At 40.6% G+C, this 21143-nt stretch overlaps 1 long non-coding RNA gene across 1 annotated transcript; it reads left to right on the top strand.

Annotated features, from left to right (window-relative positions):
• Nucleotides 1–1892: 1892 nt before the first annotated feature.
• LOC141981471 (uncharacterized) lies at nucleotides 1893–10191 on the top strand. The gene is made up of 4 exons (XR_012637790.1): nucleotides 1893–1960; nucleotides 4910–5006; nucleotides 8131–8305; nucleotides 10166–10191. It is a non-coding gene; the product is annotated as an uncharacterized LOC141981471 (long non-coding RNA).
• Nucleotides 10192–21143: the final 10952 nt, after the last annotated feature.

The raw sequence follows: 21143 nt of genomic DNA, 5'->3' as shown, positions 1-21143 counted from the left end.
CTAACTGACAAGGAGATATGAACGATGAACTTACAAGTGATAGACAGTCGTATTGATGTTAGTCACTACATTGATATATGGTAATGGGACAAACGTAAATCCTAGGAAGTCTCAGACCACTAGAAACCTATGACTCTAATTATTAAAGAAAAAGGCTTTTAATGCCTTCAGTTACAGTCATCTTTCTCCCTCCCCCAACCAAAAAAGATTCTAACTGTATAAATCATTTTGTAGGAGGGGGAAATAATTAAAAAACTAGATTTCAGTATATAAAGTGATATTGTTCCAAAGAATAGAGCAGCAAACCTCAGCTTGAGCAACAGAATAAAAGTACTGATAACATTTGGAGTGCTAGAAAAGCTTAGCAGTAGAATCAGGAGAAGGGGATTGGGGTGGGAAATCTTTTTGTAATATCCTATGTCATTTGAATCAATTAAAGCTGGGGTGGAAATTGGAAGCTCAAGGGTCCAGCAGGAAAATGTGGAAAAGTCTTATTGATCCACCAAATGTTTTTCATCAGGAAGAGCTTAATGCATTGATTCCCCAATGAGAGAGGAATTGCATTTTTTTTCAGCCGGCATTACCCCTGATGAGATGGCAATTTAAGAAACTGGTAGCAGCAATGATGAACATCATGAACTGTACAAAACTGTACAACCAATCTAAAGGCTATGTGCATGATAGATAGCAATTCCCTTCTCTGCCTCTTTCCCATTTCTGGTTTTAATTATTTCTTAAGAACAGAGTAGATACAGGGGTTTCAGGGAAGGTGGTATTTCTACTACACTCACTGCGTCTGCTTTGAAAGGAAGGACCAGACCAATAGAGACCTGAAAGTCATATCTGAGTCAAGGGAGAACAAAATGCCTCCTTTTTCATTATTTCTCTTGAAGTGAATTTCTTCTGAAGTAACAAGGGGGTTGTTAGACTTAATTCTTTCGTGCTGCTGAATGCCAGCTCTCCCATCAGCCAGTGGCACTTATAGCCTGTTTAATATTACTTTTATTATTAATTCTAGAGGTGCACAGGTTTATTGATCAAATGGAATAAAAGACTAGTATGAAGAACTTTTTTCCAGCATGAAAGTCAAGTAGCATTCATAGAAGAATTGATTTCTATACACAGAAAGAAGTGTCAAAGCTGAGGAGTAGCAGAGCCCCATAAAAGACATCTCGCCGTGTGTCACACACTGAAGTAATTAATAATCTTCAGTAAATGTTATATGATACACAACTGGTGTTCAAAAACCTTACAGCAAAGACATTATTAAACCAAAAGTACATATGTGTGAGAAATTTTTAAAGAGTTACTGGATCTAAGTCCTTTCTTGTAAACAAAAGTGCATGTACAGTGTATATCTAGGGTTTGTTTTTTTCAAAGATTTAATGTCATTTTCATTTTGTGTCAGATGCTTCTCATGGGGATATTCTTAAAGACTACTCTATCAATCTTTGACAATTCTTGGTGCAGTCATTAGTGAAATGTCACCTTCTGAATTCTTCACACAGGGAGTGTAGACAGCTGTAGCTTTTGAAAATAAAATCTTAAAATGCCATAATTAGTGCACTTACACATACTCAAATGTAGATTATGAGAGAAGGGGGCCAAAGAAATGTATCAAATTACTGTTACTTGGAAAACAGAAGAATTAGGAGACTTCCCTGCAGAGATTTGACTTCTGACCACCTGACCTTCCCATGCTGTGGTCACCCTTATAACCATGTGAATTTTGCTTTACATAAATTGCTCCTATTCCTGAATATGGGGTATTCTCTATTCTTACTGTAGGGATTGCCTATGAAACTTCAAGTTTAGGGGCTTGTCTTCACTACTGGGGAGGCTGCTGTTGCTGCAATCGATGCAGCGGGTGTCGATTTACTGGGTCTAGTGAAGACCCGCTAAATCGATGGAAGAGTCCTTCCCAGTCGACTCCGGTACTCCAGCTCCCTGAGAAGATAAGGTAAGTCAATTGGAGAGTGTCTCTCATCAACACAGCACAGTGAAGCCACCGTGGTAAGTCGACCTAAGCTACGTTGACTCCAGCTACATGAATAACATAGCTGAAGTAGCATAACTTAGGTCAGCTTATCCCGGTAGTCAAGACAAGCCCTTGACCAAGATTTTTCAATATGACTAGTGATTTGGTTGTCTTTATGTTGAACTATTTTTTTAAAGTACTAATCAATAATGATGCAGAGTGAACACAATATACTCCATGCATTGATAAGGTCTTTTCAGATGAAAAGTTATAAGTAAGACACCTATATATAAGAAGGGATTCTTTGTTGAAATTTAGCAAACAGAAGATAAAACTGTAAACTTCCGATTTTACAGGATCCATTTTCTATGTAACCATCTTTTGAGACTATTTTGTTCCTTTTCATAATATCATACATTTTCCCCTTTTTGTTTCCTTTCACTATGATATCACAGTGAAGCAGATAAAGTCTTCAACTTTGAGTTAATATGTGCTACACACTGGGAAGAATCCACTGTATGACAAGTTTAAAAATAGACACAATGACACCTAGTGGTACTGAAAAAATATAGATTTTCTTTGAAAACTCAGAGCTTAAGAAAACACAAATAAAACAATTATAGGTATTTGTTAAAGAAATTTCTTAAGCCTAAAACTTAAAGCAGCTTCTCCAGGCTCTCTAGTTGTGTTTATACTTCACTTATTAGACTATGCAATCTGTAGTGAGGAAGCTGTGTTGGTTTAAAACAAGGTTCCTTTCTACACATCTCTTTTACTGAGGCAGAACACACTTGATTTTTTTTTCAGTATAGAAAAAAATATATATAGTTCTGGGATGCATATTTGTTATGGAGAAGATATTACCCTAATGTATTCTACAGAAAGATTAACAAGGTTAAGTGTAGATTGCTTAGCTCAATAAAATATCGGAGTTTAACCTTTCCATTCTCAGTAAAGAAAATAGTTCCATCACAGTGACTGTGATGAGTAAACAATACTTGCACAAGTAAAAATTACAGGAATGCATCCTTAGTTATGACTTCAGTTACAGCAGACGGAATGACTTGACAGGAAAACCTAAACAAGTACTTTTTATTCTAGTAATTTAAAATTTCATGTTTTCAGCTTTGAAAACAATCAGATTAGTTGTTGTTCAAAGGCCACTGCATTATGGATTCAGTTGAGGTGAACAGATAAGCCAATATCCACCAGCTACTCAAGGGATTTAAAATACTAGATTCTCATAAAATAAGCCTGGACCTCTAATAATTGAAAATGAACTCTGCTATTCAAATAATTATCAAGGGAAGCATGAAGAGAAAAAATTATTTAGGGCCTTACAGGTCATATTATACCAGCTCTTAAAATGTCACATAATATAATGCACTTTACCCTAATTTCAAATGGATCATGCAGAGTAATGTAAATATAGGGCTCTTCCAACTTTATAGCTATATAGGTCTCTACCTTACATCACAAGGGACCCAGCCAGAGAACCATCCTCACTTCTCCACCTACGTTCCCATCCAACTCTAGTTCCAGCAGATATTATATTCCCCTCCTAGCGTGCACTCCCTCTCCCTATTGAGAAGCTCAGCTCTACTTCCTGGCTTCCCCTCCTATGTTTGTGGTGTTTATGTTTTAAGGTCATAGAGCACTAATGAATGAAGGGAACCTGCAACAACCAGAGAAAATATGAAAGGCATTCTGGCAGTATATAAGAGGCATTCTGGCAGTATATAAGACTACCAAGCAAACAATGTAATAGACTCTGTCATACATTAGGTAAGGATGGAGCGGGATGCACCCTGTTCCTGTTGCTTGGTCAGGCTGTACTTAGCTCGAGGGTGAATGCACAAGGAAGAGGAAGGCGCAAGGATCCTCTCCCCACACTGTACTCTGTGCATGAGCAGGTATAATGGTAATTTCTGAACTCAAGACACTTCTCTGCTAGTGTGCAGAGAACTCAAATCAATTAAAAAAGGGCATCGGGAACAGGAGACATGACACAGTACCTGCTCATTTCTCCAGTGCACAGACACCTCTGAAAGCACAACAAGAAACAAGCTGTATCATCCAAAGGAATGGTGCAACATATTCACCCCACCCCTGCAAAGATGCAGCTTCGCATCACCGTCGGCTTACTCAAGGCCATGTACAATTAGCACAGTCTGACCCACAAATTGCAATCTTCTCCTTTTAGAAGGCTGCATTCCTTTTTTACCTACACTGACTTTGTCTGTGAATACACCTCAGACAGACTTCCTGTGGAGAATGAAATAAAAAAATCAAACATGGGTGATTGTACGATGGACATTACATTTGCACAGCAGACAAGACCCTTGTAATCTGTAATTATTTCGGAAAGAAGTTTCAGATAAATTACCAACAGAGAGCCAATGCTAGACACAAACAAAGAAAAGGAACAGGCCTTGAGATGAAGAACACCTGTCAGAGGGCTCCTGGTTTCCACTATTTTCAATGGAAGTAAGGGAACTATTGTAACACCTGTCTCTCCAGTGGAAAGAGCAAAATGTTGCTGAATTAGGCCATCCAGACAAAACTTACTAAGATTCTTTTTGAAAAAAGTTATATTTAATTTTTAAAACCTCTTCAGACTACATGGCTCCCCACTTCAGCAAATAGATACGTATCAATGATCTGCTGCAACTAGGGTGACCAGATGTCCCGATTTTTATAGGGACAGTCCCGATTTTGGGGTCTTTTTTTTATATAGGCTCCTATTACCTCCCCACCCCCGTCCCGATTTTTCACATTTGCTGTCTAGTCACCCTAGCTGCAACAAAACGCAAAAGGAAGAGGCATTTAATAACATTCACCTTCTGGGTTTAGTGTTTGAATTTTATTCATGGTATGCTATTTTGACTAATTGTTAACACACACAAAATTAAACTCTCCTCTCCCTGACAGATGATGCAACTATTGAAAAAGAATTTATCAAAGGACTTCATTTTCCTTGACAACTACAAAGGAACAAACCTAAAAAGCACTCTTTCATGGATTTAATGTAGGTACAATAATCTCCTAAAGATTGTACATTCTCCATTTTTTTCAGCATCTAATACCGTATGTTATGATGTTTATGTAAACTTTCAGTTTCAAATGTTTTTTTAAAAGGATATATGAAAAGAGATGTTTACCAATTTATTATTAGTTCGTTATGGTTTGTACTGAAGGATCACGTTTGAGCCACAGTCATGGATCAGAACTTCATTGTGCTCAGTGCTGTATAAACAGAATAAAAAGACAGTTCCTCCCTCCTCCCCCGCAGTGCTTGCACTGGAAAGAATCAGAATTCTCAAGAGTTATCAACTGAGATATATGCATCAGGAGCATTTAAGATACTCATACAAATGTTTTTGCTTTGTTAGAAATTTAGCCATTGGGTTGGGTAGGATCACGGATAGGCCTGTTTGTGCCATTAAGGCACAAGCCTAAGGAAGCCAGACTCCCAGCTGCTATAAATTGATGTCAATGGAACTATGCTGATTTATACCAATTGAAAATCTATTACCCTATGTTTACAGTGGTATAGAGCTGTCCTTCCCCATAAATTTCATACCTCCTGATGGGCAACACTTCCCCAGAGCTCCATACACACTGAATAATCCAGGGCTATAGCATTCACCCCTCTCCACAATCAGCCAGCCAGCCGTTATGGGGGTAGGGAAGAGAGGAATTATTAGGGTCCAACATGAAGATATATTGGTCTAGTGTGCTGTGGAATATTCTCCCAAAGGAAGTGATGGAGGACCCATCACTTGGGACATTTACATCTTAACTGAATGGAACATTAGCCAATATAGAATATGAACCCAGTCCTGTATTGGCAGGGAGAAGGACTAGATAAACCAATTGGTCTTTTACCTCTGTAACTTCTGTGACTCATCACATGGAAGCATAGCATGCAAGAGATTCCATCAAGGAAAATGCAACAGCCAAAGAGAATGCATCCACACAAAGAAACCCCATAAGTACACTGGGATTTTGCCGAGTGGTGTTAATTTATTAAGGACTCCATTCAGCAATATATTTATACATGTGCTTAACACTAGGCATGAGTAGCTCCGCTGATTTCATTGGGACTACTGAAGTGCTTAAAGTTAGGCATCTTAGGCACCTTGCTGAGTTGGGGCCTGAGTCGGTGGTGGTATTGCAGCACGAGCACATTTTAAAGATGATCTTTTGTGCAGACACTTTATGCATCTATCACACCAAAACCAACATAATTTTGGTTCGATCACTGTTGTTGACTTTTTTACCTGATTGACTGATCGCTTTATAAAGTGATGATACTCTAGGAAGTGGGCTCATTATTATTGTCAGTTTCCCAGGGTGACAATCAAGTAAGTTTTCATAAACGAAGCACTTCATCAATAACAGTGGTAAGAAACACTGATGGTATTACAAAGGGTAGAGCAAATAGAGAAATCTTTTCTTATACAGCATAATAAAGTCAAGATTTCATTTAATTAAAAGATCAATGTAAGGGTAGTCAAATTGTTATTCCATCTGTTAGTGGTAATGATCTTAATACATAAACCACATTAGTCTTGATTTTTGCTAACTCTAAATCTAAGTGATAACCAAAATCATTGTTTTCAAATGCAAGAAGCACAGATAGTGAAGATTCTGTGAAGAACAAAAAGTGCCTGCTTCTCTCATATATGGCAGCAAAAATGTTTGGATGGAATTCCAGCTGCTTTTATTTGCACTGTGTGGTGTTTTCCATTTAATGACAACAAAAATGAGGACTTCTCATAACTATTTGTATTGAACATTTCATTTGGGTGAGTTTGTAGACAGTTAATCCAGTGAGTAGGAGGAGAGAAAACAAGACTCCTCCCATTCTGCATTCCTCTCTGTCCTCTCCCTGCCCATAAGAAACTCTGCTTACCACCCTGGGCATCCAGATTCAAGGGCATGTTGTTCAGTCACAGTGTAGCTCACAGAGAGTATTTTGGCATATTTCTCATATGTATTTCAGTGGCTTTCATATTCTAGAAAACTAATACAGCAATATGATTAAAAGCTTTTGAACTGGCCACAGAAACAGAGAAATCCCAAAGATGCAGAGATCAGCTTACAGAATGCCATTTGTCATTCATCTACATCTCAAAAGAAGAATGTGCTTCTCAAAAAGCAATGTTTCTGCAGTAGAATATATTGAAGTTGAAATAAGAAAATGAAGAAGATTCCTCATAGGATACCACTGGAGTAAAATCAAAGTCGGTATCTAGGAAATAAATAGCTCAGAAAACAATTGGTTTTCTTTAACAGAAGGAGTAAATTAAACAAAGTACATGTGGTGTAATTGTAAGGATTGTTGTGCATCCATTCATAAAAGTAATGCCACTCTTCCTCATGTCACCATCAAGAAGATGACATTATAGAAATGTAGAGTTACATGGAAAATATATGTGTGGTAAATATTATCTCAGACAGGATTTGGAAACGTTGATTTTTTTTATGTTTAACTGGCATTTCCTGGAAAGACAGTGAAAACAGAATGAAGTTTCTTATAGCACCTCCTCTCTGCTAATAAATCAATGAGTTGTTTTTGTTGCATTCTTTGTATTACTCCACTGAAACATAGGTTGAATTTCACTCCTGTGTGTGGGCCAGCACAAGGCATACGCATCATTTAAATCATCATTTAATCCATCAAAACGGGGCTTAAATAGGATTTACATGCTGCACGGACCATGTACTGGCCCCCCTGCATGGGGGTGAATTTCACACTGAGGGCAGACATAATCAATACTAAAGTTGTGTACAATGCTAGTGATTCTCAACACCTGATTTAAGAAGCCACAAGTAACAGGGACATGGAGCAATAGACATGGGACAACAGGGACTCTGTAAAATTCATAATACAGCCATAAAGCCAGAACCAACACGTTATTTGAGGCACTGAGCACACTGTAGGTATAGAGGATCGGCCACTTCTCCAGTGTCCTCTCATGGATTGGGGTGGCCCTACAACACCCTGCCTCAATTTCCCCTCTTCAAGACTCCCTAAATAAACTCCACCAGTCCAAAGTCCTTCTCCGTGGAGAAGATCTAAGACCTTTTCTCCCATGAGTCACTCCCAGGCCTTCCTGATTGGAGTCTTCCTTTGCTTTTGGCAGGTCACTCCCATCCTTACCTGGCTGAAATCTTTTGGTTTGCTGAAGTCTCAAGGTATCCTAAAGCCATCTGCAGGTGTCTTCTATCTACAGCTTCACTGTGCCACACTCCTCTGGCTCTTTCCAGAGACCAGCTGTCCTCCATCAAGCCCCATTGAAAGTCTATAATGAGGCATAGGTGAGTTGGACCAGACCCCTCTTAAAGGGCCCTGTCCACGCTGTCACAGTTGGATAGGGCCCATAATGATTATGCATTATGGGGGATTGTTACAGTTGCACATAATATAATTTCTTTTTATATTTTTCCTTTAAAAATGGAAATTACATTAAAAAGTATGAGAAAAACATTATGATGTAAAGTTAAGCTCTCAAAATTTAGGAAATAACAGATTTATCTTCACTCGTGCAATACAGATTTTCCTTCCTTGTGTGTAAATATTATGATTCAGTCTTGAATCAGATGATAACATAGTACTTTTTCCATACCCTGCCTCATTCAGTGCACAGATGCAGGCATAATGAGACAGAATTAAGGTTGTCTAGGCAGACATAATTCTGGCATTTCCTAAATTCAAGTGCTATGCCAATTAACACCGGCTCAGAAACTGATCCAATATGCGTATTTAATTCAAGCCATATGAAGTTATGTCACACAGGTACTTTCATATAACCTAATACACTAACTTACGTATTAACTCATACTTACAGGTGCCCCAGAAAGGTGTTTTAAGTAGAGCTGGCCAGAAAATGGAAATCACTTTCCATGAAACATTTCTCATTTTTTAAATATTTTCCCCCCAAAATAGGAAGAATATTTCTAGAAACATTCTGTTTGAGAATAATCAAAGTAGAATTTTTCAGTTTCCAGATTGCGTGCCCACCAAACACATTTCACTTTCTCCCTGCAGGCGGAAAGGGAAAGTGTTGTGCCAGGTTTCCTTTGAGGATGAGAACTGATAGATCAGATACAGAGTGATCGTTTTGTGTTAACAGGCCACTTCACCTTGATGGTCCCTTGACATTTGTGTTAACTATTTATGCTAAACAATCTGTGCCACTTGTATTTAGCTGTGACACTTTGAGTATATTTCCTAGATCTGAAGACGAACTCTGTATAGCTCAAAAGCTTGTTTCCCTCACCACAGAAGTTGGTCCAAGAAAATATATTACCTCATCCATATTTTGTTTCTAATATCCTGGGAATGACAGGGCTACAACTACACTGCAGATACAAGCCTCCCAGGCAGGTAGCTAGAGAGCCACTATTTCAATTTTACCAACAGATTTTATTTTATTTTTATTTTTGGCAAAATTGAAATTTTCCTGTGGGAAAAATTCAATTTTGTGAAAAGGGCATTTTCCATCAGAAAATCATCCCATAGGAAATTCTCAACCATCTCTATTTTAAGTTATTTTAACCACTGATCACCAAAGTTAGTTAGGGAAAAACCTTATTGTGTCCTGTTTGCCTTCTTCTTGCCATCCCATTGAAAGTTGATGGAACTTAGGCTTTTAGGAGCCTCATCAGGGTATATCTACGCTCATAGACAGTAGCAAGTCTCAGAGCCCAGGTCTACAGACTCAGGCTCATGCTACAGCCCTAAAAACTGCTGTGTAGATGCTCTGGCTCAGACTCTGAAGCACAGGGAGGTAGGTGGACTTCAGAGCCTGTGCTGCAATTTCCAAACTGCTGTTGTTAGCACTATAACACAAGACCAGGTCTGTAGACCCAGGCTCTGAGACTGGCTGCTTCAAGTTTTAAATCACAGTGTAGACATACCATAAGTCAATTCTGAAAATAGGATTTAGGACGCTAAGACACCAAGGCACTTTTGAAAATTTTAGCCAAGGTATACTGACTTGAAGTGCCTTATCTTAGGAGATATATGGTACAGCATATGGGAAGTGTTCCGTGCTGGAAGATCTCTCCTCTTCCTACAGCAGCACTGTAAGGAGATGAGAGACCTCTTGAAAGTTTATCTCAAATTTTATGTTCCTGAAATTTATCTGGCTGTTGCATGCTTCTTTTTGTTTGCAGCCTCCAAATCCAGCCCAAGACAATAGAGATTGAGCATTGCCATCATCTGAAGTGTGTTTGGAGGCCAGTATGACATGGATTGCTGATCCCAGTTCAATTCATCTTGTTGGATAGGTGCCTACATCACCTAAATCACTATCACAGTTGGCAGTACTTGACACCCTTATTGTCATGGGATTCAAAGAGGTTAGGAATTGATACAGAGAAGGGTTTGTCACACCTAAATTGTACTATTTTAACTATACAAGTATAACTGAAGCAGTACTACCCCTGCTGTGTATGCAGGTATAAAATGTGCTTATATTGATATTGCTTATTTCCATAAGGGAGGGGAATTAAGTTTTATATGGATATAACTGCATCTACGCCAGAAGTTGTTCCAGTATAAGCATTTAAGAATTCAAAAAAAAAAAAAAAATCAAAGTCCTAACCAACATCGTTATACCAGTACAAAAACTGTGTTTAAGCCTCTAAATTTAGTCCTCTAGCTAACAACTGCTCCCTATGCTTTAGTGGGTCTTTGTTAGGACAACATTTATATTGTAATTGTACTATGAGTAAATATAGGACTTTGTTCCTTGGTGCCGTTAATTCATTAAAGTCACATACAAATTAAGGAAGAATATGAATCCGCTGGTTCTCTGAGAGTGCTTGGCATGCTAAAGGACAGATTTTCAAAGGGACCTCAGCTCAGCATCTGATTTCTACTGGTGATAGTCAACTGCAGGTGCAAAAGCTACATGTATTTGCACCAAGTGAGGATCTAGCCCAGAATGTTTTTGGCTACTTACCTAATATGTGGTACAAATAATGTTTGTTCCCACCCCTCCACCCCAATCAGGAAATATGACATCTAAAATATTTTATTTGTGTTCACAATTGACCCTATCCGATCCTACTGGAGTTTTTACATTGACTTCAGAGACAGGAGAACTGGGCTTTATGATCATCACTAGTGCAATCCCTGTTATTTATGTTTTTTACTATGAACTTTGCTTCCTTCTCCAATGCTTCTTCCCTGCTTCAGTCAACAGATTATTTGTCTGTAGCCAAATTGCTTCTTTTGTCTATTCAGTTTAAGAACTAGTACAATTAGGACTTTCAATATTATCATTATAATAACAATAGTAACATATAGTTTCTGTAAGTAGCTTACACTTTTTTTTCAATAATGCAGACAAGTGACCAAGACAAAAGAAATCACTGGTGCAAAATACAAAGCGGTATGTCAGAAAGGATATAAAAATACTACAAATGAGCAATTCAAGGGCCTGATGCTTGATATTTACATGTATTTGTGTTTAGCACCATCTCGCTGCCTCATAATTAGAGCAAACTCCCATGAGGTAGAATGTAATTGCTCATTTTGTAGATGAGGTACTTCTGGATCAAGAAGTGATTAAAATATTTATATTGCACAGCTTGTTCAATTCACTCATATTACCAGATTAATTTACTTTAATTCACCATGCATCAACATTTACATGGTTTTCCTCCAAAAATGGTACTTGAAATAGAATAACTTTTTATCACTTATTATTCTGTTTAATAATGTCAGAGTGTGGGATGGATAGCTATTCCCTCAATGGCATTTCATATTTACTGTATGAGCATTACTTTGTGTACTGGGCATGACGTATTTAATGGTACTAACAGTGAAAATAATTGAGCTTGGGTCGTCTAGGGAATAGGAATTAAATTTATAAAGATTTACTAGTGACATATGTAGATAATTTTGCAAGTCCTAAGCAAAGGCAGCAGAGCCCCTCCACCCTCACAAACATGATACAGTTCTGTAGTGACCTAGGATCCTATTTTCAACATCTCTGACTCAAGGAATATTTCCAACACACCTCTGAACAACATACTAACCCACAGAGACCTTCCTACCAACACTACAAAAAGAAGGATTCTGGGTGGACTCCTCCTGAAGGTCGAAACAAGAGACTGGACTTCTACATAGAGTGCTTCCGCCGACGTGCATGGGCTGAAATTGTGGAAAAGCAGCATCACTTGCCCCATAACCTCAGCCGTGCAGAACACAATGCCATCCACAGCCTCAGAAACAACTCTGACATCATAATCAAAAAGGCTGACAAAGGAGGTGCTGTCGTCATCATGAATAGGTCGGAATATGAACAAGAGGCTGCTCGGCAGCTCTCCAACACCACTTTCTACAAGCCATTACCCTCTGATCCCACTGAGGGTTACCAAAAGAAACTACAGCATTTGCTCAAGAAACTCCCTGAAAAAGCACAAGAACAATTCCGCACAGACACACCCCTGGAACCTAGACCAGGGGTATTCTATCTGCTACCCAAGATCCATAAACCTGGAAATCTTGGACGCCCCATCATCTCAGGCATTGGCACCCTGACAGCAGGATTGTCTGGCTATGTAGACTCCCTCCTCAGGCCCTATGCTACCAGCACTCCCAGCTATCTTTGAGACACCACTGACTTCCTGAGGAAACTGCAATCCATTAGTGATCTTCCTGAAAACACCACCCTGGCCACTATGGATGTAGAAGCCCCCTACACCAACATTCCACACAAAGATGGACTACAAGCTATCAGGAACAGTATCCCCGATAATGTCATGGCAAACGTGGTGACTGACCTTTGTGACTTTGTCCTCACGCACAACTATTTCACATTTGGGGACAATGTATACCTTCAAGTCAACGGCATTGCTATGGGTACCCGCCTGGCCCCAGAGTATGCTAACATTTTTATGGCTGACTTAGAACAACGCTTCCTTAGCTCTCGTCCCCTAATGCCCCTACTCTACTTGTGCTACATTGATGACATATTCATCATCTGGACCCATGGAAAAGAAGCCCTTAAGGAATTCCACCATGATTTCAACAATTGCCATCCCACCATCAACCTCAGCCTAGACCAATCCACACAAGCGGTCCATTTCCTGGACACTACTGTGATAATAAGCGATGGTCACATAAACACCACCCTATACCGGAAACCTACTGACCGCTATTCCTACCTATATGCCTCCAGCTTCCATCCAGACCACACCACACGATCCATTGTCTACAGCCAAGCTCTACGATACAACCACATTTGCTCCAACTCCTCAGACAGAGACAAACACCTTCAAGATCTCTATCAAGCGTTCTTACAACTACAATACCCACCTGCTGAAGTGAAGAAACAGATTGACAGAGCCAGAAGAGTTCCCAGAAGTTACCTACTACAGGACAGGCCCAACAAAGAAAATAACAGAACGCCACTAGCCATCACCTTCAGCTCCCAACTAAAACCTCTCCAACGCATTATCAGGGATCTACAACCTATCCTGAAGGACGACCCATCACTCTCACAGATCTTGGGAGACAGGCCAGTCCTTGCTTACAGACAGCCCCCCCAACCTGAAGCAAATACTCACCCGCAACCACACACCACACAACAGAACCACTAACCCAGGAACCTATCCTTGCAACAAAGCCCATTGCCAACTGTGTCCACGTATCTATTCAGGGGACACCATCATAGGGCCTAATCACATCAGCCACACTATCAGAGGCTCATTCACCTGCGCAGCTACCAATGTGATATATGCCATCATGTGCCAGCAATGCCCCTCTGCCATGTACATTGGTCAAACCGGACAGTCTCTACGTAAAAGAATAAATGGACACAAATTAGACGTCAAGAATTATAACATTCAAAAACCAGTTGGAGAACACTTCAATCTCTTTGGTCACTCGATTACAGACCTAAAAGTAGCAATTCTTCAACAAAGAAACTTCAAAACCAGACTCCAACGAGAGACTGCTGAATTGGAATTAATTTGCAAACTGGATACAATTAACTTAGGCTTGAATAAAGACTGGGAGTGGATGGTTCATTACACAAAGTAAAACTATTTCCCCATGTTTATTGCCCCCCTGACCCCCACTGTTCCTCAGACGTTCTTGTCAACTGCTGGAAATGGCCCACCTTGATTATCACTACAAAAGGTTTTTTCCCTCCGCTCTCCTGCTGGTAATAGCTCACCTTACCTGATCACTATCGTTACAGTGTGTATGGTAACACCCATTGTTTCATGTTCTCTATGTATATAAATCTCCCCGCTGTATTTTCCACTGAATGCATCCGACGAAGTGAGCTGTAGCTCATGAAAGCTTATGCTCAAATAAATTTGTTAGTCTCTAAGGTGCCACAAGTCCTCCTTTTCTTATTACAGTGTCTGACATTGTTGCTGTGTTGTCATTCTCAGAAAGCCCTGTTTTGTGGTGCAGCAGTTTTAGAAGAGATGTTGCTTAGGAGGTCTGAGTCACAAGTTAAAGTATCTGACATGCATGGAATCTCTGAACATGCATGTCTACTGCCTCGGTACAGACCGATTCAACAAACCCGCTGAACTCATCCTCATCAAACTGAAACAGAAAGAAAGCTGAGGAAAAGGAGATTAATTCGAAAAGGAAGAATAATTTGAGCCCTGTCATAAATGGATGCAATCTGAATCTGGCCCTCTTGCTTTAATCCAGAACTTGTGTGCATTTGAAAAAACAAAGCAAAAACCTAGAAATATGAAAGGTTTTACAAAATGACCTCTGAATAAAACATAAATTGGATTACTAAAAGCTGGTGTTTACTTGTCATCTATTTGAGATCTACGTGGACAATGTTTTATGGACAGTTTGGTCTGGTGACATCCAGGATGAGCCTGGTTGCCCTCAGGAAAATGAGGAAAAGTGGACAAGAACTATTAGAACTCTGCACTTTCAGTCCTTTCAGACACAGACTGCCTACAGTGCCAGGCAACACAAAAGAAAAAAACTCAGAAGCTTGTCCAGTATCAGACTCAATATCTCCTAAGAGACTTGGCTGCAGTCTGTTAAAGAGAAAATTAAGCTAGAGAAATGTACTTGCGAAAACAAAAATCCACAATGTCTCTCTGACCAGCAAAGGACTTATTAGCGATTTCACTTGGGGACATAGTTCTCAGGTTTTATAATACAAAAAATCAGGGGAAATACTCACCAAAAAGAATCAGGAGAAAAGGATCTCAACCAGGGGCAGTCTCTCTCTGAAAAGAGCAACAAAGATGATTAAAGCTGCAAATGGAGGAGGTATTGAAAAAAGAATGCATTTTAAAATAAGGGAGGTGGGGAGCTTTCTAGTTATATTACCTCCTGACAATGCGGCCAGCTTTTAAATCCTGGTGATTATCAATGGGTAGTGCAAGAAAAGAAGAAGAAAGAAATAGTTCACTCCAGTAATGGGAGACCAAGGTTTAAATCCTCCCTCTGCTTCACGTTGAGAAGGGATGACAATCTACTATAAGGGTGCCCTAATCATTGGGGTATGTGTAAGGCTAAGATTTTGTCACATATATTTTTAGTAAAAGTCACAGACAGGTCGTGGCCAATAAAGAAAAATTCACGGAAGCCCGTGACCTATCCATGATTTTTATTAAAAATATGCAGGACAAAATGGGGAGCTGCAGGCTCCCCATACCACCCAGGGGTACCTGGCTCAGAGCTGCAAGGTCCCCACATCACCAGTGGCTCCAAGCTTGGGGGACCCCAGCACCTGTGGTGGCTCTGGATCCGAGCTCCGGGGCACCCCCTCTGGGCGTGGCGCTCTGTGCTCTGGGGCACCCCCGCCAACTGCAGGGCCAGGAGCAGTGGAGCACCCACTCCACCCATGGCAGCCAGGAGCTCTGCCCGCAGCAGCAGGGAGCTGCAGAGTGGCCGTGCTGCCCACGGGGCAGGGAACTGCGGAGCAGCCCTCCTGCCCACAGCAGCCAGAAACTCCCTGAGGCCCTGCTGCCCGTGGCAGCTGGGAGTTCTGGCCCGCAGTTCCCAGCCGCCGGGGTGACAGGGACCCTACAGCTGCCAGGCACCGGTGTCAAGTTACAGAGGTCTCTGGAAGTCACAGATTCCTTGACTTCTGTGACAAATTCGTAGCCCTAGCTATGGGGAATGCTGGGGCACAGTTCTCCCAGTCTGTCCTGTTGGAGCTGGTCTACTGTGTATAACTCATTGGCTTACACGGTGTATAAAGTCATTGGCACAGGGGCACGAGAACCTGGGTCTCCCACTTTGCAGCTGAGTACCTGAACAACTGTGTTATAGAGTCACTCTCGCACTAGCTCCATGAGTATTAACTACGAAACTGCTCCAACAGGAGAGACTGAGACTCCTGCCTCAGCATACCCATAGCCCAGAGGTTAGAGCTCCTGTTTACAAGCCCTGCTCTAACATGGGGGGATTTGAACCTAGCTCTTGCACATCCTGGGGGAGTGCTCTAACTACTCTACTAACGGGTATAAGCAGGGCACCACAAACTCTTCCAGCATCTTTTGTGTAGGTTTAGGTATGCTCAGAGCATGCCTGGTGAATCAGGTCCCAAAGACAAGTTAGGTGGGGGAACATCTAGATTGTAAATCCTTCTGGGTGTTTGGTGGTGTTTGGATGTGGGCCACTGTGTATATGCCAAGACACCTTGGGAACTCCAATGGCAGAAACGTATGCACCTACAAGGTTAGGCAGCAGGAGTTTTGTGAATGCTACTAATGCCTAAAATTGGACTTGGACACCTTAAGTGGCATCTAGGTGCTTAAATTCCCCATGTGAATCTCACTCTTTCTGCCTTTAGGTCCTTGTGCCAAAGTCCATGTCAGTAGAAACCTGTATGAACCCCAGGCTTAATCTTGTGTCTCATCTTTTCCAGAGTGCAGTTAGCTGAAAATAACACTTACATTTTTAATATATGCTGACAATAATTATTTTTTCCTAATCAATTAGTGAAGAGTATAAAGGCTATAGAGAAACATTTCCCAAAGTGGCAGGCACTCACTAGCTGGCTCCAAAAGGAACTTTAATACAGGAAAGAATATTGTCTGTTTCTCTCAGGGCAGTGGCTTTCTTTGATGCTGGCCTCAGAAACGAAGATCTCAAAACAAAATTTGAACTTCAAAAGGCAAAACCACAAAAAGAAAAGAAAAATCTTTACAGTAAGTTAAAAATGATAGAGTATCCCACTTGTAATGAGATGCTAGTGGAAACAGCTCTTTAGATTTCTCCCGGGGCCTCTAGTTGCCAAAGACAGACATAATATTTTCTCATTATTAGCTCTTCAGCAGAAAGGAAACAGGGTATGGTGTTCTTTGCAGTCACACAGAAGAAGGGGCATTTTGAATCAGTAATTTAGAGCAGTAAAATGAAGGGGAAATGGCAGCAGAACTTATAGTGATGCATAATTATCTCAGCAAAAGAGACAGGCTGTGAATATTTCTGTTGATTTTGTTTCAAGAAAAACCCTCTTGAGAATTCTGATTTAGGAAGGGGAGTGGGGAAAGAAATAAATAGAACAACTTTGTTCCCCAGCACTGCCTGCACGTTCGTACAACGTGCATGGTAATGTTCTAAAAGAGCAGAGTTTCACACCCATCAAAACAAGGCATACAGGTGCAAATTGAGAATCATTTGAGCCTCTTGCTGTTTCAGTCATATCATCATGTTTCTGTGTGGCAAGCAAACAACTTTCAGCTTAACACCCAACTTTGGCAAAGAAGTCTGGTTTACACTTCTGCTTGCAAACATGGAAGACAGCTGTCATTCCAGCTGCACTTTCCTTATGTACAATATCCCTGAAAAATGTGGGGTATTTTTTACGCCCACAAACACCCCATTTTTTGTTAATAAATACATACATGTTTCTTGTTTATTATGATTGGGTGGGATTTTCAAAGGCACCTAAGTAAGTTAATAGGACTCATGCTTCAACTAATTTTACCATTTCTATTGTGGAAGTACCAAGAGGTCTCAAGTTCAGTCTGCACAAACAAATAGCAAATGACCTCCCCTGTGCAGAGGACACTAGCAGCCTGAGGACAAGACTTGGCTCCAAAAACTCCTAAATTCTAATCCCAAATCTCATGTTTACCAGTAATCTCCATGTGACATTTGTTCAATCACAAATTCTGCTTCAGTGTCCTCATCTGTAAAATGGGGATAATACTTACTAGCTGCACCTACATCGCTGGGAGGTAGTGGAACTTTGTTAGTTAAGGATAGATTCTATTCTCAGGGAAGCAATAGCAAAATTCTCATTGACTTTAATGGGAACTGGATCGGACCATGTGTGTGTGGTGAAGGTCTTTGAAGACGGAGGACACAATCCTGAACCCCGCCCCCCCCTTTTTTTCCTCTCTTTTTTTTTGGTGCCACTCCTGTACTGCAAAGGGAAGTTCTGGCTGTTTTCTTGTCTCATTTGGGAAATCTTCCCACGATAGGGGAAGCCCTAATTGGTGTATGTTTCCGGTCCCCGTCCCCCTACCCCAAGCCTTGCTGGGGGCATATCCAGTGTTAGGGCTATGCCTGAAGTGTCGCTGCATTTGGGCAAGCTCTAGCTAGTGGATGATGACCCCTCAGGGACATAGCCAGCCTGGGTGTAGTTTAGACCAGCCCTCAGATCATTCTGCACTATGTTAGGAGCACAACTGGACCCCAGTCAGTCCCATAATAGGAGGGTGGGAAAAGGGTTCTGCCTTTTAGCTGTGCCCAGTGGACACTAGGAGCAGCCGAGGATTGAGTGCCAACAGTGGTGTGGAGGTGTTAAGTGCCTTTATTGTGAAGCCTTATCAAAGCAGACTGTTGTGCAATTGAGCTTTCCAAAGCTGTTAACAAAAGCCTCTATGCCTTCTGTTCAAAAGGCCTGGAAATACTTGCACACCACATGGCAGATATAGCATAACTACAACTTGACTGGATATCCCAGTGGAATTACTCAAAGTCTGAGCACTGTGCTTTTTTTAGGGTAGTTTCCAAAATAAAAAGGAAGCAGTATTCACAAACCAAGACGTTACAGTTTACTAGAGAGTGGCCCAAATTACAAAGTTTGCCTCTAGGATTCAATGTTTCGGAGTAAGAAAAGGAGGACTTGTGGCACCTTAGAGACTAACAAATTTATTTGAGCATAAGCTTTCATGAGCTACAGCTCACTTCATCGGATGCATTCAGTGGAAAATACAAGTGGGGAGATTTATATACATAGAGATCATGAAACAATGGGTGTTATCATACACACTATAACCAGAGTGATCACTTAAGGTGAGCTATTACCAGCAGGAGAGCGGAGTGTTCAGCACAATACAATTTTTAACTAGTGGTGAAAATGAGACTTAGACATACTCTAGGAGACTAACAAGAGGGAGACAAAGCAGGACTGAACTCCATTTAGTTATTCTGTGTGAAGGGCAAGATGCATTTATACTTTACAACAAGTTATTTACAATTATATTTATATTTTTTAAATGCATGATATAGTGGTTTCTTTTCTTTTCATAGCAGTTTCATAGACATCGAAGGCCTTGACTGCCAGATCAGGCACTCTGGATGAAATCACCATGTAGAGAATGTTATACCAATAAAATAAAAAACAGGATCTTAAAGGGGAAAAGGCAAATTACCACATTTATTGTGAATACAGAAAGAATCATAGTAAGCAGTTAGTTATAGCTATAACATTCCATGCAATCTCATATTTATTCACACATTCATTCATACACACACACAGGTTCTGCAAGGTTGTTATCATAGTTACCAGCCTTAGAGTTGCTCATGCCAAGCCACTGGCCAGGTGGCGGGAACATGAGGAGGGAGCAGGGCCTTGTCAGATGCTCATCTGATGCTCCTGGAAGTTGGTTTACAGAATCAGACCCCAAAGTTCTCACTTTCCAGAGTCCATTTTTATAGGAATGTCTTCCTATGTCAGTCTATGGGAATTACTTCATCATGCTGTTGCTGAATCAATCAGCAGATGTCACATTCCTGACGGCTCCGTGCTGCCAGATGCTACCTTGTTCTTTGGTTCTCCTATTCTTGAGGCTGTTGGGTGGATTCCAGTCTGCCCTCCGGGGGTCCTCTGATTATTTCCACTTGATGCCTTCTTCAGCCGATGGACACTGGATTCTTAGGCTGGCACCTCCCTGATCATTCAGTTATTATCCACACCAAGCATCTATCCACATACATCCTCTATCTCTATTTTAATCACAATTGTTAAAGCGAGATGAATATAACAAAAGGGCGGGGAGTCTCTGGGTGCTGTTTCTGTTGTTACAGAGTATTGCTTTGAGTCTCTCTCTGTGTGAGTAGTTGTTGTTACAAAGAATTGTGTTCAGAGTAGACTCTGTCTTAGAATGTACTAACCCAATTAGCAGCTTGCAAGTTTCACACATAGAGGGAGACAAACAGTACCAAAAAGCAAGAGACCTCAATTAGTAATACCCTGGAATTTAAACTATGGGGAATCAAACTCATTTGTGATTTTAATACAGAACTTCTTTAATATGATCCAACAAGAGAACCACCAAAAGACATATATATCATTTTAACCATCAAGAAGTTGTAAGTGAGACCTAAGCAGTACATAGGGCTTGCATTGGTCCTCTACACAGGACTGAATTTCACCCTCCATGGGTGAAAGTGAATTTTCCCCTCACACAGACCCTTGAGTTTCCTTGCACTTCACATAAATCTGCTAGCATGTCATGTCACCGAGCAACAGTCAAAAGGTAGCTACAAAAAATCCACAGCAAAACAGAACATCTATTTAAACTATTGGCTTTTGATTTTGAAAAAAAAATGCAGCATGATTAGAGAAATAGAAGAGCTGCTATGCTTGGCTTGGCTGCTATGCTGCTATGCTTTCCAGACTGAATTAGGATTATTAGAGGTTTTATTCTAAGAAATCCCCAAACCCTAAAATTTAATTTCTTGAGCACCACTGCACACCTGAGAGAGAAAACAACCAAAAATAGGGGTGGGAGAGGGGAGAAGGGAGGTTGTTTAGAAGTGTTTTAAGACAGACAGAAAAATAAGCTGACCAAGTAAAAAACAAAAACATCAAAACCTTGCAAAGCACACACATTCCCTTTTCTGGAATCCAGCAAGCATGGTTTTATTGTACTTAAAGGAAGGGAGGAATACCCAGTCAGATGGCTT

Source organism: Natator depressus, chromosome 2 (assembly GCF_965152275.1).
Source record: "Natator depressus isolate rNatDep1 chromosome 2, rNatDep2.hap1, whole genome shotgun sequence".
Classification (NCBI taxonomy): domain Eukaryota; kingdom Metazoa; phylum Chordata; order Testudines; family Cheloniidae; genus Natator; species Natator depressus.
The sequence above is the reverse complement of the archived record's forward strand: the minus strand, read 5'-3'. Positions and strand labels throughout refer to the sequence as shown.